The sequence below is a fragment of the Bison bison genome, unplaced genomic scaffold, assembly GCF_000754665.1.
Source record: "Bison bison bison isolate TAMUID 2011002044 unplaced genomic scaffold, Bison_UMD1.0 scf7180017864464, whole genome shotgun sequence".
Classification (NCBI taxonomy): Eukaryota; Metazoa; Chordata; class Mammalia; order Artiodactyla; family Bovidae; genus Bison; species Bison bison.
In genome coordinates this window covers 7,832,865-7,852,311 of record NW_011495025.1, presented here as the reverse complement: position 1 = coordinate 7,852,311, position 19,447 = coordinate 7,832,865, and positions in this window count along the sequence as shown.

Below are 19,447 nucleotides of genomic sequence, written 5' to 3'. Positions count from 1 at the left end.
ACTCTCCACTTTCACTTTCATCAAGAGGCTTTTTAGTTTCTCTTCACTTTCTGCCATAAGGGTGGTGTCATCTGCATATCTGAGGTTATTGATGTTTCTCCCGGCAATCTTGATTCCAGCTTGTGTTTCTTCCAGCCCAGTGTTTCTCATGATGTACTTTGTATATAAGTTAAATAAGAAGGGTGACAATAAACAGCCTTGATGAACTCCTTTTCCTATTTGGAACCAGTCTGTTGTTCCATGTCCAGTTCTAGCTGTTGCTTTCTGACCTGCATACAAATTTCTCAAGAGGCAGGTCAGGTGGTCTGGTATTCCCATCTCTTTCAGAATTTTCCAGTTTATTGTGATCCACACAGTCAAAGGCTTTGGCATAGTCAATAAAGCAGAAATAGATGTTTTTCTGGAACTCTCTTGCTTTTTCGATGATCCAGCAGATGTTGGCAATTTGATCTCTGGTTCCTCTGCCTTTTCTAAAACCAGCTTAACTCACTGTTACAAAAGCATAACAGTGAGTAAATAAATTAATAGATATACTGAACTGAATGGCTACACAAGGCAGGGCATACTATTAAATGTAGGCATGTGAAGAAGGGTACAATTTCCTAGGAGGAAGATTTCTCTCTTAGGTCTTTGGAGATGACTTCCATGTTAGTGTTAAAGGGACTTTCTGGTGTGAAGGTCAGTAATTACTACTTTTTCTTCCGTTCAATTTATTATGATATAGTTAATCTTTCTCTAAATATTTACAAGGTTATTATATAACTCAATATTCAAAAGTGCTGCACTCAATATGCCATCAAATCAGAAAACTCAGCAGTGGCCACAGGATTGGAAATGGTCAGTTTTGATTCCAATCCCAAAGAAAGGCAATGCCAAAGAAGGCTTAAACTACTGCACAATTGCACTCATCTCACATGCTAGCAAAGTAATGCTCAAAATTCTCCAAGTCAGGCTTTAACAATACATGAACCATGAACTTCCAGATGTTCAAGATGGATCTAGAAAAGGCAGAGGAACAAGAGATCAAATTGCCAACATCCATTGGATCATCAAAAAGCAAGAGAGTTACAGAAAAACATATACTTCTGCTTTATTGACTATGCCAAAGCATCTGACTGTGTGGATCACAACAAACTCTGGAAAATTTTTCAACAGACAGGAATACCAGACCACCTGACCTGCCTCCTGAGAAATCTGTATGCAGGTCAAGAAGCAACAGTTAGAACTGGACATGGAACAACCGACTGGTTCCAAATCAGGAAAGGAGTACGTCAAGGCTGTATATTCTCACCCTGCTTATTTAACTTATATGTAGATACATTATGTGAAATGCTGGACTGGATGAAGCAAAAGCTGTGATCAAGATTGCCGGGAGAAATATCAATCATTTCAGATATGCAGATGACACCACCCTTGTGGCAGAAAGCGAAGAGGAACTAAAGAGCCTCTTGATGAACGTGAAAGAGGAGAGTGAAAAAGTTGGCTTAAAACTTAACATTCTGAAAACTAAGATCATGGTATCTAGTCCCATCACTTCATGGCAAATAGATGGAGAAACAATGGGAACAGTGACAGACTTTATTTTCTTGGGCTCCAATCACTGCAGATAGTGACTGCAGCCATGAAATTCAAAGAAGCTTACTCCTTGGAAGGAAAGTTATGACCAAACTAGACAGTATATTAAAAAGCAGAGACATTACTTTGCCATCCAAAATCCATCTAGTCAGAGCTGTGGTTTTTCCAGTAGTCATGTATGGATGTGAGAGTTGGACTATAAAGAAAGCTGAGCACTGAAGTTTTGATGCTTTTGAACTGTGGTGTCGGAGACTCTTGAGAGTCCCTTGGACAGCAAGAAGACCCAACCAGTCCATCCTAAAGGAAATCAGTCCTGAATTTTCATTGCAAGGACTGATGCTGAAGCTGAAACTAATACTTTGGCCAGCTGATGTGAAGAGCTGACTCATTGGAAAAGACCCTGATGCTGGGAAAGATTGAAGGCGGGAGGAGAAGGGGATGACAGAGGATGAAATGGTTGGATGGCATCATCAACTCAATGGACATGAGTTTGTGTAGGCTCCGGGATTTGGTAATGGACAAGGAAGGCTGTCGTGCTGCAGTCCGTGGGTTGCAAAGAGTCAAACATGACTAAGCGACTGAACTGGTGTAAATTTAACAAATTAAATATTCCCCCACATTCAAATTGATTATATATTCCTCAAGTCAAAAGTGTAAAATTCGGATAAATGCTGCAAAAAGCAAATATAAAATAATATAGTGAATACAGAATAATTAGTACTCAGGGTGGCTAATCCCTGTCACTATTCAACCCTCAAATAAGCATCATTTCTCAGATAGGTTTCTTTGATCAGCAGTCTTCATCACTTTCTCTCATGGTCCCATGAAATTCCCTTCAAGTATTAATTGAACTTGTACTTATATTTTTGCTTGCTTGCCTTACTGTTTATCATCTCTCCATATCAGGTCCATATAAATCCCACAAGAGCAGAGGTAACATTTACTTAGTTTAGCTCTAAATACGTAGTACCTAACGCAGCACCTGCATACAGTCCGCAGTCAGTGACTGTTCATTAAATGATTACATGTACTTGTTTAATGCCTATAAACTCTCTGCAGGTAGACATGATTTTAATTTTGTCACTGCCACCTTACACACACACACACACACACACACACCTGGTATATATTAATAGATGGTTCTAATAACTGTTTGGTTAAGAATACTAAACAGCCTTCTAAAACATCTCCCTGTATATGACCTTGAAGCCCTTCAAGCCATTTTCCACAATGCAGTCAAAATGATCTTGGAAAAATGCAAAATTTGTGATAACAACCCCCTGCTTATTAGTGTCTCTCCTTGATTATATCCCAAAATTCTTATCAAAGCCCACAAAACTCACCTTTCTTATCTCAGGACACACTCTCTCTCTCTTTCTTGGTCCTCATCACACAGCTGTCTCATCACTCTGTGAAGTGGGCCTGGGCGCTTCTTCTCTAGGACTTCCTTGCTGGGGCCTTATTCATGTATGCTTTTCCCTTCCCATTCTCGTCTTTGCTGTCCTTAAGTTCACATCATAGAATAATATCATTTCCTCTGTGAAGGCTTTCGTGAATGCCCCAACCCATTATTAGAAAAGCTCAGATTCCCTCTGTCATATGCTTTCTTAGCTCTTTATACTTCTATACCTAGCATTCACCACAGTATAACCAAACACCAAATCTGTAGTTGGTTGATTCAACTCTGTCCTTTTAGAAACTGAAATCCACAAGTCCAGTTATATTAATATATCATTTTCATTCACCCCACATTTTCTAGCAGTTCTCAGTGTTTTATCCAGTGCATGGTATCAGTTATTGTTTACTGAAAGACTAACTGAATGAATGGATCTGATTTGGGGCATTAACTGCTATTTAGGATCCCCTGGTAGCTCAAATGGTAAAGAGTCTGCCTGAAATGCAGGAGATCCGGGTTCTAACTCTGGGTCAGGAAGATCCCCTAGAGAAGGAAATGGCAACCCACTCCAGTATTCTTGTCTGGAAAATCCCATGGATGAAAGAGCCTGGTGGGCTACAGTCCATGGGGTCACAAAGAGTAGGACATGACTGAGTGACATGATCAACTGCTATTTGATTTTGAGTTAAAGATCATTCACATTTGAACACCCTGCTCATCAGCATCACTTGTACTTATAAATTCCATCTTTCTTGTTTATAGCTTAATAGCTATGGCAGAAAAGATAATCATTCAAAGAGCCTAATTAACCACTATACCACCCCTGTTCCCAAGCCATCATTTTTAAGTTTTCCAAAACATCTACTTTTTCATTCTTCTCTTTTCTTGATAAAGAATTCACTGTTTCTTCTAAACTTTCACTAATATATTAAAGCAATGAAATTCCTTTCAGTATGTCATTCACTTTTCTGAGGTCACATGGCACTGAATACTGAACACAGCCCTCTGGGTATGATCTGATTCTACACAGAAGAGGGCTAAGTCCACCTTCATATGAGACGCTATAACTGATTTAATCAGAGAACTCATTCCAATGACCAAAGGTGATAAAATGCCCAATGCACTGAGTGAATTCCTACATTTTTAGTTATTAAAATTTTAATGCCATTACCCTTTGGCCTTACTTTAGAGATAAAGTTTAAGAAATCAACAACAAAATGGGAAATTTTCAAAAAGAAAATCTCTCAATCTCTATAATCTTTGGATCAAGATATTTCTAATTTAAATCATTAATTTTTTTAGATCTGCAACATATTTTAAGGCATAATGTAGCTATTTTACTTTATTTTCAAAGGAAACATCAGTAAGTATGACACATCTCTTTAAAATCATGGCTGTTTCATGCCTTATTCTCATTTTGTACATTAGTCAAGGTAAGATACACTAAGTGTTTTCCTGAATCAAAGTCCAAGGTAAACCCTCAGGCTCACAAGTTTTCAGATAAAATATTTTTAATAATTAAAATGCTTAAGAAGAGAAAGGGAAAAACAAGAAGTGGAAGGAAGGGAAAGAGATAAAGACAAAAATAGGGGGAGAGGAAAGGAGAGAGAAAAACTCGGTACTATGAGTATATGAAAAAGAATTAGAATTGCCATCGTTCCACCACATAGCCACATCTTCTAGAGATTATTTAACCTTATTAGTACCTGTCTTTCATAATATCAGATGCCTTGGCATCAATAGTTAAAGACAACACTTTGAGATATTTTCTGATATAGAAAGAAAAGTGAGAGTCCTTCAGTCATGTCTGACTCTTTGTGACCCCATGGACTATATAGTCCATGGAATTCTCCAGGCCAGAATACTGGAGTGGGTAGCCTTTCCATTCTCCAGGGGATCTTCCCAACCCAGGGATGAAACCCAGGTCTCCCACACTGCAGGCGGATTCTTTACCAGCTGAGCCACAAGAGAAGATCAAGAATACTGGAGTGGGTAGCCTATCCCTTCTCCAGGGTGTCTTCCCAACCCAGGAACCAAACTGGGGTCTCCTGCTTTGCAGGCATATTCTTTACCAAGTGAGCTAATTAGGGAAGGTATATTTTTTGGCGATGTATTTGGTAGCATATTATATGTACATGCTAATTCATATACCTTATTTCACGTGTAATATATTATTCTCCTTTTTTTTTTCTCCCTAAATCTCAGTACCTATTTTAAAAAGGCTTTGGAAATATTTTTCTCTGATGCAAAAATTGTGATATGTTACAATATAAAAAGAAAAGTCATTTTTCAACAGAGATACATTCAATGCTCTGAGCATCCTCTTTACAGGGCTTATTAAATTTATTACAGATTCCTTTTTTTTAAAATCCTTTTTTATTCTTACCATGTCTATCTTTTATTTTCTCTTCTAATTTCTTATCCACCTATACTTTGCTTTTCTTTTTACATGACAAAGCTTATGAACTACCAAAGTGAACTTAAACTTACAAGGTCTCTACCTCTCAGTTCAGCAAGACAATCTGGCAGTGATAATAATAGATATTTAAAAGCATAAATCATAATCATATATCCATGAGAAATGAGAAGTAAGACATTGTTTATGGAAGAAGAGCTTTTTATATGACACCGTCCCATTAAATACGCCTCTTACCCCCCAGCTATATCACTACAGAGATAGCATTTGTCATCTATGAAGACCAAAAAGGGCTTCCCTGGTAGTTCAGCTGGTAAACAGTTCCAAGACTGTATAGATGCCTCATCTCTCTCTGTGCCTCTATGTTATTTATCAAAAGCATGAGGATGAGGAACTTCAAAGGGAATTCCTGTCTCAGATCAGCTCAGTGGGAGGCTGAGGGAGACAAGAAACAAGCTCTCGAATGGTATTTATTGAGTGCCAAATGTTTCCTCAACACTGTACAATATACAGGGAAAGACATGGTCCATGCCCCATGGGGTTACCATCTAAATAGGACTGATGAGATGAGGCATAATTGGCTGAATTCTTACTCTGTGTTGATGACTTCACTATGGGAACCCAAATCATCCTCTGTGGAGATTGGTGCTATTCACCAAACCTTAACAAGCGCGTTATGTCCTCTGAGAGCCTGGCACCGTCAGCCCATCAGGAGGGAGAGCTCTGTGTTTGTCATAACTGCTTCTCGTATTCAGTATCTCACCAGACACAGTCTTCAATGGCCTCAGCAGCAGTGGGATGTCAATAGAAGGCTTTGTGGATGATCCAGGAGAATCAGGAAGACCCTTGTCCTGGAGACAAAGCTCAGCCTAATACTTCTAGAATTGCTCTCCTGGCTGCCATTTTCAACATATCGCTTCAATGGTTATAGCTCCCCAGTGGCTCCCCTGTTTCTTCCTACATTCAATGGGGACCTCTGAACACTGCCGCAGATTTGATCCTATCCTCCCGATCGTCAGATTATACCCTGTGGCCAGCCTTGCAGTCTCTCCTTCTGCATATCCCAGCCAAGGGGCCTCACAAGCCAAGGAAAAACTATTTCTTCTTCTCCCTAAGACAACACTGATCTCTTTCTATAAACCTGTCCTGAGAAACTAAAATTAATCCAGTCTGTGTAATCTCATCTGCCATCTCACAACTGACTTTTAATAGTGTGATTCTTCATTTCTAAATCTTAATCTATTTTTATCTATTTTGAGTTTTAATTTTATCTTATAAATATTATATCTAGAGCTATGGCTGATGAATGTGTAAATACAATAAAACCTATAGAAAGCTCCCATGGTAGAATTCAGGAATTATTTTATTTTCTGAGCATTTCATTTCTGAGTGATTTTTTTTTTTTTTTTACTCTCTACTACTTTAATTCTAAAATTTATGCATTATCCTCTGGGGTTTTTATTAATCTTTAAATATAACTGAGATAGGTGTAAGAACTGTGGGTTAGTATAAGCCAGAGAGGGGAGAAAGTCCAAGACTATTCTAACTCTTTAAATCCTAGAGCCTCTGAAGTTGCCTGAACTCAGATCACTCAACTGCCAGAGCTCCCAGAAATGTGACCAGTGAAGCTGCCCTGTATCTAACAATAGGCTGTATCTTTGACTAACCGATATGTTAAGCAATTAACTGGGTAAAGTCATAAGCAAAGGGCTTACATCAATACAATCAGAAAAAAAAAAATCAGAAGAATTCATCTGATCACTCAAAAAATACACAGTGAGACTCAAACAGGTGCCTTTTACAGTCTTTCAGGGTATTGATTTTTTTTTCCATTAAGAGAATTTTGTAAAGATCGAAATAAATGGACATCTGAAGGTGCAATGTCTGATAAATACAGCAGATGAATCAGAACTTCCCAGACAAGCTGTAACAGTTTTTGCCTGGTCATCAAAGAAACATGTGGTCTTCCTGTATCCCGATGGAAGGCTGTGCATTTTCTGGTGACTAATTCTGGGAGCTTTTCGTTGAGTGCTGCTTTCAGTTGGTCTAATAGGGAGCAGTATTTGTTGGAATTAATCATTTTGTTTTCCTACATATTTAAATCCCATTAAGCTGCCCTCAACATCTGCTAACCATAAATAAAACAACCCTGCAGCTATAAAAGATCCCAAATGGCTGCTGCCCTTTGGAGCTCTCTGAACCAGAAAATCCCTACCTTGTGGCTGAGTAAGGTCACCTGGATATGTAAGCTGCCTCTCTGATTTCTCCTTCTCCATCCTGAGCTCCCCTCTGCCCACTGGTTGTTGCATCTGGAAGGTTTATTGCTGAGAGGGAGCCTGTCCAAGGACTGCCCAAACAAAGCTCGTGGTCTTATTTCTTCATTGATGGACCCCTAAGTCCCTGAACTTCCACATCTCCTATTCAAGTCATCAAGACACACCTTGCCCCACCCCAGTCAATCCATTCTCTACACAATGGCCAGATTGACTTTTCTTAAATGTAAATTACACAATGTCACTTCCCTATTTTAAAAATGCCAAGAGCTTCCCGCCTCATCTAGAGTAAAATAAAAATATTTTACTATGGTTTTAACTCTCCTATGGGATCTAGCCGCTGTCTACCACTCTGAATTTACCTTGTACCATTCATCTTGCTCATCATCCTCATGCTGTATTTTTCTTCTTCTTCTTACACTAACACACCAAGTTTATTCTTGATTTTAGGACGTCTACATCTACCTCACCTGGAGAGCTCTTGCCTAGATACAGCAGTTACATGCATGCTTCCTTCTTATTTGACAGGTTTGGATTACTTTAAGGGCTTCCCTGGTAGCTCAGCTGGTAAAGAATCTGCCTGCAATGCAGGAGACAACGGTTCAGTTCCTGGGTCAGGAAGATCCCCTGGAGAAGGGATAGGCTACCCACTCCAGTGTTCTTAGGCTTCCCTAGTGGCTCATTGGCGGAGAAGGCATTGGCACCCCACTCCAGTACTCTTGCCTGGAAAATCCTATGGACAGAGGAGCCTGGTATGCTGCAGTCCATGGGGTCACTGAGGGTCGGACATGACTGAGCGACTTCATTTTCACTTTTCACTTTTCACTTTCATGCATTGGAGAAGGAAATGGCAACCCACTCCAGTGTTCTTGCCTGGAGAAACCCAGGGACGGAGGAGCCTGATGGGCTGCCGTCTATGGGGTCGCACAGAGTCGGACACGACTGAAGTGACTTAGCAGTGGCTCATCGGAGAAGGCAATGGCACCCCACTCCAGTACTCTTACCTGGAAAATCCCATGGACGGAGGAGCCTGGAAGGCTGCGGTCCATGGGTTCGCTGAGGGTCGGACACAACTGAGTGACTTCGCTTTCCCTTTTCACTTTCATGCATTGGAGAAGGAAATGGCAACCCACTCCAGTATTCTTGCCTGGAGAATCCCCATGGACAGAAGAGCCTGGCAGGCTATAGTACATGGTCACAAAGAGTCTGATACAACTGAGTGACTAAGCACAGATTACTATAACTTCTTCCCATTTTATTATACTTTAAAAATTCTTATTACTTATAAATAAAAATAGTATTTTATTACTTTAATTTATTATTCTAATTTTTATATTTTTATAGTTATTTATTTATTTTGCCTCTCCACAATATATTATATTTTCATCAGAGCAGAAATCTAGTCTATTTTATTTAGGATTATCATCCCAATGCCTAGCATAAAGTGGGAGTTTAGTAAATAATTACTAGACACATGAATCTGTCCTAAATACAGCCAAACAGTGCCCTGAACATACAATCATGACACTCAGATTATGGGAAGTAATCAAATCCAATGTTCTACTCCTTTGATTTCATCTTGTTAAACAACATACAGTTTCTATAACTCAGAGCGTAGGTATTTGCTCTTCCTTCTGTGGTACATTCTTCCATCTCTTTACAATTAGCTGGCTAGTTCTCCTTCACTTGAGCTTTCCACTCCCAAACTCAATTGGAGATCCTCCTCAAAATGCCCATATTCACTCCCATCATAGTACTTATGACATTCTATTGTCATTCCCTGCTTTCTGGTTTATTTCCTCCGTTAAATTCCACACTTCTTGAAGCAGAGAACATGCATGTTTGTTTATCTTTTCTCAAGTATCTATTATGCGCCTGACTCTTGTTATCATTACAATAATTTTTGTAGCTATTAAAAACAGATAAATTTTACTCTTGATCTTCTTAAATCAGTTCATGTGTTAAATTTTCTGGATCATATAAAAGAAATATCAATAGAATAGGAGATGAGAGCTCTGGAAGCAAATCATATAAGAAAGTCTTGAAAAAATTAGGGACATTCAATTCAGAGAGGTATAGCCAGATGGGCTTCCCTAGTAGCTCAGCTGGTAAAGAAGATCCCTGCAATGCAGGAGAACCCAGTTCAATACCTGGGTTCGGAAGATCTGATGGAGAAGGGATAGGCTACCCACTCCAGTATTCTTGGGCTTCCCTGGTGGCTCAGACGGTAAAGAATCCACCTGCATGAGGGAGATCTGGGTTCCATCCCCCGGGTTGGGAAGATCCCCTGGAGAAGGGAAAGGCTACCCACTCCAGAATTCCGGCCTGGAGAATTCCACGGACAGAGGAGCCATGAGTTTGCAAAGAATCAGACACGACGGAGTAACTTTCTCTATAGCCCAGAAGAACATGAGGTACTTTTTCTAACATCCAAACTTACCATCTGAAAGAGGCTGACAATTATGATGGTATGGAGAAAAGACAGGGTATCACAAGGCTTTAGCTATGACGCTAGTTTCAATGGTCAGAAGAATTTAACAGAATTGTCCAACTTTCTCTTCAAAATAGTTTCACTCTGTTTCTTAGTTTCACTCTCTTTTTTTTGTTGAAAGAATGAATAAAGAAATGGAAGAATTCTACTAGTAGTATAAATTAAGTAGAAAGATAATCAGCTGACAATGAATAATTGTGACTAAAGATCACCAATGAGATTTTCTTGAAAAGAAAATATTTTCTATTAATTGAAAGTTAAATTATTGCCTAAACAGGAAATATGTTAAAAAAGTGAAACAAGTTAAATACCAGTGTGAAGCGGTAAGCCTAATGTAGATTATAGGGTATGTTACAGGAAAAGACTCAGTTTCCTCAACAAACCATCATAAATGAAAAGGCAAATTGAGTAGGGGATCATCTTCTATTACAGAATAATATAAACTTATGACAAAGAACAACCAAATGCAATAAGTAAATCTTGTTTGAATACTAAATTTTAAGGACTTCTTTGGGACAACTGAGAAAATTTGAATATGAATTATTTATTCTTTACTATGAAGAAATTAAGGTTATTAATGTTAATTTCATTAGGTGTGATAATTGCATGATGGTTATGTAAAAAAGACTAGTTAGATGTGTATACTGAAGTGATAAATGGAATATTACCTTTCATGTCAGTAAACAAAGGATGTCACAGTCATCAGTGATTACAGTCACCACCTGTGAGCTGGTGAGCCCTGAGGGAATTCAGAATGTGAAAACCCAGGATACCGGCACTAGATAACTGAGGTGCATAGCGGAGCTGGAACAAATTATTTCAGACTGTTGCATCTTTCCATACAAAGAAAAGTGCTAGATTCCTTAACTTGAGATATCTGGCTTTCTTTAATGAACAATCATTTTTTGACATTCAGAGTACCTGCCCTTTGTTGCAAAGCTTCTGTATAACCTGGCTCCTCCCCTCACCTCCATGGGGTAGTTATCTCAGGGTTACTTGAGATGCTGCCTCCTGGGCTTTAAGTCTCCCAAGTTTCCACTGAATAAAATATAACTATCAACTTTTAGATTGTGAACATTTTCTTAGTCAACATCAGTATTTATGAGTGAAATGATAGTGTTCTGGATTTGCTTTTTTAAAAAAGCTTTGTACCCAAAACAGGGGAAAGTAGGTGGATAGATGACATTAGCTTGGTAACGTCTTGATGGATTTTGAATCTGAGTAACAAACACAAGAGTATTGGTTATATCTTTCTTTCCAGTTTTGTTTGTTTGAACTTTTTCATAATAAAAATTTTAAATCTCATATAACATAGAAAATGAAAATAACTTATAAAATATGTTCCTAGATCTAACCCTTTTAACTGAAATTGTTCCTTACCTAATGAAAGAACAAATAAAGGGGGTGCTAAACTTTCTACAAAGTACAGATTCTATGATGTAGCCCATTGGATGCCTTTTGGTTCCTCCGTGTGTGTTACATACTATATGTGTATATATACATACACATATAATATGCTTTATATGTGCATAATATATGTGTATATTTAGTTCATAAAATAATTCAAATCTTTTTCCTTAAATCCAATTTCTGACACTTTCGTCTTTTGTTTTCTGAATACACATGAATGGGATGAATTACCTTAAACTATTCCAGTTATTTTTGGTGCATAACACAAGAGAGCTGAGTGCATTATTACATTTAGTTGATTTTAGCCTTCACCCCCAAGTTGCCCCCAAAAGCCACCCTGCGGGGATTGCGAAGCCATCTGTTTCACATTCACTCTGCTCACGGTGCCGTGTTCTATTTCAGCTTTCTGTGCTCTAGGTCCGATTGATGATATTCGAGGTAGCTGCGACCCATAGTGATGAGGATCGCAGAAGATGATGGGCTCGTTAAGCACATCTCATTTTAGATAAACTGCAAGTGGCATTTTGTTTATATGGTTCATTTCGCCAACAAATTAGATTTCAAATTGATTGCTCTCCAAAATGGCTTTGTTCATCAATTCTGAGACCAGGCAATTACAATCAGAACCCTAGTAATTAATGGTGTCCCACATTTAAAATGTTTTTTAAACAGTAAGGCATTCATGAATTTCCACAGAATGTAAAATCTATTCTTGACTTTTAATCTCACTCAAGCACTATACAGTGTAGAAATGAAATCCTTGTCTTTGCACAGATTTACTATGGAGAAAAAAGAAGCTATAACTGCCCAGAAAAGGAAACTATCAACCATTAGATCCCTTTATCATGAAATAAGTGAAAGTCCAGCAGAATATGAATAAAAAGTATAACATCATGCACCATGGGGACCACTGGTATTGGATTGTGGTTGAATATTATTTGGGTCACTACTCAAAAAACAATTTTTAGTATGCAGCTCTTAAAAAAAAATTAATACACTAGGTATGTAACTTAGTAGAGTTATTTTTCATTCCTCAATTTCATTTTTAACCGTAAGGTTATGTTTTATGTTGTATATCTGAAATTAAATTAGAAATTGAAGAAGGGTGATAAGAAGCCTTCATGGGTCTTTCTTAAACTTTCACCAGTCAAAGTTTATAGGAATTAGCTACAGCTTTTTCTACCAGCAATGGCACAGTATTTCTGAATGTTTGTAGAATCATTGTGTTGTTGCTGTGCTTAGTTGCTAAGCCATACCAACTATTTGCAAAGCCATGGATTGTAGCCCACCAGGCTCCTCTGTCCATGGATTTCCCAGGCAAGAACACTGGAATGGGATGCCATTTCCTCCTCCAGAGGCTCTTCCCGACCCAGGGATTGAACCTGTGTCTCCTGCATTTCCTTCATCGGTGGAATCATTATTGGTTTTCAATTGTACTTATACCACTAACATCCTGATGAGTTTTGGATACTTTTCACAATCTTTCTTTTGCAAAATAAAACATAAATTCAGATAACTACATCAATCAAATGTATAGTTTAATTAATTATGATCACCACCCAGGAAACCAACCAGGGCAACAAATAGCCTTTTGTTATTTGAAAAATTCCTTTTATCAGCCCCCTTCCTATCATATCCTATGCTTCTTCTTATTTTCCCCTACTATCCTGACTTTTATAGAAATCATTTCTCTACACTAAAAAAAAGTTAAATTACCCAAATGAGCATCCCTCAACTTGAATTCAGCCACTCATTTAGATATAGGAAACATTATTTCACAGCTCCAGATTCTAACCTAGAAAGCTGTAAAACTCAGATCATTTAGCTCCCAGATGTGTTCATGTGTATGTGGACATAGCTCAGCCAAGAGATGGTCACCACGCTCTTGTTTATTCCATCGCCTTACCTAGAAAGGTAAGATGGCTTGCAGAGAAGATACCGAAGAGGAAACAATCAGGATCCATAGGAAAAGGAAAATATCATGAAAGTCTTGTATAAAACAGCAACACAATTAATTCAATATTAATTGATACACTTTGAAGGGAAAATCATGAAGAAGACCCTCACTATTCTAGCTAGTTGTAAAAACATCAATTCAAAAATCAAAGACTTTCTTTCTTGAGCGTGTTCTCTAGACTCTCCAGGCTCCTGACCGTTCTGCTTTTTACCTCAGCTCTGGCTCTAATGGACACAGTAGCATTTGGCAAGCTGCTTGAAAAATTGGGATCTGTATTCTAGAAAGAATAGATCACCTTTGAACTTAAACCTCTCTATATACTGTAAAGACAGAGAAACAAATTTTAAACAGAATAATTTTCTCAAGGTCAAAATCACAGAAACAGTTCTGATTCTAGTCTCAGTTTTTTTGACCAACCCAAGTAGATTCTCTCCAGTAACATTGCACTTACTCCATTATTTCCCTGATTCAAAGTCTTGTCATAGTCTCTCATGCCTACTGTATAGGCCTTCTTATTCAATGTCAGTCCTCTGCATTATTTGGCAGGTGAGATCATGCTTTTCTCCATTGGCTTCTTTTTCAGAAGGGAAGGGTATTTTAGCAGCCTTCTCTCTGTTTAATGAGAGGAGATCCTGAGGTGGATTCTTTCATTATTGAGCAGAATGGTAAGCATAAGACAACAAGTAGGAAGAGCACTGGGACTCTGGGTAGAGGTGGGATGCTGGAGTTCACCAGAAAAGGAGGATGGTGGATCCAGAGGGTTAGGCTTGTGGAAGAGTGGAGAGATAACAGTGGTTACCATCAGAAAAGAGATTTGGGGAAGATTACACAGTGGCCCTGTTATCTGACAGATAGAGTGCCTGATGAACTATGGACAGAGGTTCGTGACACTGTACAGGAGACAGGGATCAAGAACATCCACATGGAAAAGAAATGCAAAAAAGCAAAATGGCTGTCTGAGGAGGCCGTTCAAATAGCTGTGAAAAGAAGAGAAGCGAGAAGCAAAGGAGAAAAGGAAAGATACAAGCATCTGAATGCAGAGTTCCAAAGAATAGAAAGGAGAGATAAGAAAGCTGTCCTCAGCAATCAATGCAAAGAAATAGAGGAAAACAACAGAATGGGAAAGACTAGAGATCTCTTTAAGGAAATTAGAAATACCAAGGGAAGATTTCATGCAAAGATGGACTCAATAAAGGACAAAAATGGTATGGACCTAACAGAAGCAGAAGATATTAAGAAGAGATGGCAAGAATACACAGAAGAACTGTACAAAAAAGATCTTCATGACCCAGATAATCACAATGGTGTGATCACTCACCTAGAGCCAGACATCCTGGAATGTGAAGTCAAGTGGGCCTTAGAAAGCATCACTATGAACAAAACTACTGGAGGTGATGGAATTCCAGTGGAGCTATTTCAAATCCTGAAAGATGATGCTGTGAAAGTGCTGCACTCAGTATGCCAACAAATTTGGAAAACTCAGCAGTGGCCACAGGACTGGAAATGGTCAGTTTTCATTCAATCCCAAAGAAACGCAATGCCAAAGAATGTTCAAACTACCACACAATTGCACTCATTTCACATGCTAGTAAAGTAATGCTCAAAATTCTCCAAGTCAGGCTTCAGCAATACGTGAACTGTGAGCTTCCAGATGTTCAAGCTGGTTTTAGAAAAGGCAGAGGAACCAGAGATCAAGTTGCCAACATCCGCTGGATCATGGAAATAGCAAGAGAGTTCCAGAAAAACATCTATTTCTGCTTTATTGACTATGCCACAGCCTTTGACTCTGCCACAGCCTTTGACTCTGTGGATCACAATAAACGGTGGAAAATTCTGAAAGAGATGAGAATACCAGACCACCTGACCTGCCTCTTGAGAAACCTATATACAGGTCAGGAAGCAACAGTTAGAACTGGACACAAACAACAGACTGGTTCCAAATAGGAAAAGGAGCATGTCAAGGCTGTATATTGTCACCCTGCTTATTTAACTTATATGCAGAGTACATCATGAGAAACGCTGGGCTGGAAGAAGCACAAGCTGGAATCAAGATTGCCAGGAGAAATATTAATAACCTCAGATATGCAGATGACACCACCCTTATGGAAGAAAGTGAAGAAGAACTAAAGAGCCTCTTGATGAAAGTCAAAGAGGAGAGTGAAAAAGTTTGGCTTAAAACTCAACATCAGAAAACTAACGTTATGGCCTCTGGTCCCATCACTTCATGGGAAATAGATATGGAAAGAGTGGAAACAGTGGCTGATTTTATTTTGGGGGGCTCCAAAATCACAGCAGATGGTGACTGCAGCCATGAAATTAAAAGATGCTTACTCCTTGGAAGGAAAGTTATGACCAACCTAGACAGTATATTAAAAAACAGAGACATTACTTTGCTAACAAAGGTCCATCTAGTCAAAGCTATGGTTTTTCCAGTGGTCATGTATGGATGTGAGAACTGGACTATAAAGAAAGCTGAGCACCGAAGAATTGATGCTTTTCAACTGTGGTGTTGGAGAAGACTCTTGAGAGTCCCTTGGACTGCAAGGAAATCCAACCAGTCCATCCTAAAGAAAATCAGTCCTGAATTTTCATTGCAAGGACTGATGCTGAAGCTGAAACTCCAATACTTTGGCTACCTGATTCAGGGAACCGACTCGTTGGAAAAGACCTTGATGCTGGTAAAGATTGAAGCCAGGAGAAGAAGGGGATAACAGAGGATGAGATGGCTGGATGGTATCACCTACTTAATAGACATGAGTTTGAGTGAACTCCGGGAGTTGGTGATGGACAGGGAAGCCTGGCGTGCTGCAGTCCATGGGCTCTCAAAGAGTCATGCATGACTGAGCAACTGAACTGAAGTAAGTATTATATATCATTCATAAATGTCTGCTGAGCAACTAACACTATCCATATTTTTTCACATAGTATAGCATTTAATTTACAACGCCTTAAAGTACTTTTACTGTCCCTATTTTACAGGGGTTATATGGCTTGTCCTAGACACATAGCTAATAACCAATGGGGTAGGGATGTGAACTCAGGAAGCCTGTCTCTAGAGCCCTTGCTCTTAACTACCATGCTCTCATGGCTCCTTAATACCACTGCTCTGGTACATGTCAACTCACTTTCCTTACATATGAATATATTTTATCTTCTCAATCTTATTGGCAAGCTCCCTGAGAATAAGTAAAATTTGTCTTTCACTTTATCTTATACAGATTGTTTTAAGCTGACTACCTCGGTGAAGTGAGGCATTTGATTGAATTGCTGCTGCTGCTGCTAAGTCGCTTCAGTCGCGTTCGATTCTGTGCGACCCCATAGACGGCAGCCCATCAGGCTCCCCCATCCCTAGGATTCTCCAGGCAAGAACACTGGAGTGGGTTGCCATTTCCTTCTCCAATGCATGAAAGTGAAAAGTGAAAGGGAAGTTGCTCAGTCGTGTCCGACTCCTAGGGACCCCGTAGTACCTTACAAATACTTAAAATTAGAATAACTCTCTTAACAAAAGAAGTCTGACTCCAGATGCTAATGTGAAAGACAGAGCTTTTCTGATCAAAGTTAAATAATTTGTCCCGGGTCAATGAACTAGAGTACTAAGAAATTTTGACTTAAGACCTCTACTCTATACCCAAATCCTTATGTACTATGCAGCCTTATATTATAAATCTTTCTCAAAACAGTATCCTTAAAACAACAGAACACAAAATTGCATTACCCAGTTAAGTAGGATGGCACATAAGAAGATGAATTTTTTGTGTTTCTAATATTATTCATTCAACAGTATGTATTGGTTGTTTTTAGGAAGTACTAGGAATGGCACACCACTCCAGTACTCTTGCCTGGAAAATCCCATGGATGGAGGAGTCTGGTGGGCTACAGTCCATGGGGTCGCTAAGAGTCGGACACAACTGAGCGACTTCACTTTCACTTTTCACTTTCATGCATTGGAGAAGGAAATGGCAACCCACTCCAGTGTTCTTGCCTGGAGAATCCCAGGGACGGGGGAGCCTGGTGGGCTGCCGTCTGTGGGGTCGCACAGAGTCGGACACGACTGAAGCGACTTAGCAGCAGCATCAGCGGCAGGAATGAAATTCATCTGGCAGCAAGAGACAATTCCCTGTATACATAAGTTTTAGGGAAGTAGAATATGAAATTATGTAAAGAAAACCATAGCTTAAAATGTCTGAAAATATTAAGAGGTAGTAAAATGTGAATGTGCTGTGAGGTTGTGAATTCTTTATAACTAGAGGTTTGAAGCAGAGGCGTTTAGATAATAACCATCTGGAAATGATGGAAAGTGTGTTACATGCTTTGATCAGAGGACTGGACTACAGGTTCTTTCTTTTCCAGCATTAAAAGTTTACAATTCTATTATTTTACACAGTCTAATCTACATAAAGGACATTTAACTAATGTCACTGAACCATGACAATTTTACACACATAAACACCAATAGCACCAGTATATAATAATGCTGAGAACATTATGGATATCTTAGTAATCTCATTCATTTAAATTTCTGTCTTCCTGAATGGATATAGCAACCGTTCCTATCATTTAAATTCAAATTGACAATATTTGAATTTCTTATTAGAAACCATAATTTCTTGAAAAATTATTCATTTGCCTGAATAGCATACACTCAAATATTTCTTTCATCAACAGCAAAATTTATATTTTCTTTCCAAATTAATGCCTCCATTTGTATTCTAAAGACAACTATGTTACATGAGAAAACTAAGTGCTCACAACTTTGAATTGGTTTAATGTCCATTATAGTTCCCTCTGTTGGGCTTTAAGATTTTAGAAAGGGAATGCAAATTAAATTGTGTGAGGAACAGATAAATGCCTCTTTCATTCATAATAAATTGATCTAAAATGCTTACTGATCATCAAAATGTTACATCTGGACTTGTTATCATGTGGAAATTCATTATAGAAAATATACTATGAAGATTGAGTTGGGTAATGCAGCATGTAAGCTATCATTTCTGCTATGATTTAGAATTATACTTTCTCATTTAGTGAAGATTGCTTTGACAGGCATTCATCAAAGTATTTGGCATAAATACTTGTATGAAATACCCGTCACTTACAAGGCATGTTCATAAGATTATACTACTAATATCTGCCTAATTCCTGAAAAATAAATGCTGGTTTGATCTACATGACACTATCTTATCCAGGTACCATGTAAACACTGGTCAGAAACTTAGGGTTTTGATGAATATCAGATAGATACCAACCTGATAATCCTCTAAGGCAGTGTCATCCAATGGAAATAAATGTTAGCCACAAATACAAGGCACACATGAAATTTTAAATTTTGTAGAGATATTAAAAACAGTTTTGATACTGAGTAGGACCCTGTGGGACCCCTGGGCAGAAGAGCCTTTCTGTGGCCCCTATTTCTAGATTATAGGAAATAGGCTTCATTCAGCCTATGTGATTTTCCCTGAGTTTTAAATGAGCAGGTTCAAACAGTTGCTAATTAAGGAAGGGGGCAGATGTGGAGACGAGGAAGTACCTGAATGCTTGCTCAGTTGTGACTGGCTCTTTGCAACCGCTAAGGACTGAAGCCCGCCAGGCTCCTCTATCCATGGAATTTTCCAGGCAAGAATACTGGAGTGAATTGCTGCTTCATACTGCAGGGGATCTTCCTGACCCGGGGATTGAATCCATCTCTTTTGTCTTCTGTATTGTCAGGCAGATTCTCTATTACTAGTGCCACCTGGGAAGCCCTATTTAACTGTATATATGCAAATTTTCTTTATTTCAACATATAATTATCATAAAAATATTAATGATATTTTTTACCTTTTCTTTTTTGGTAATAAATCTTTGCAATCTGGTGTCCACTTACACTAAGTACATGTCTTTCTGCCAGCCACATTCCAAGTGCTAAATAGCTACATGTGGCTTGTGGCTA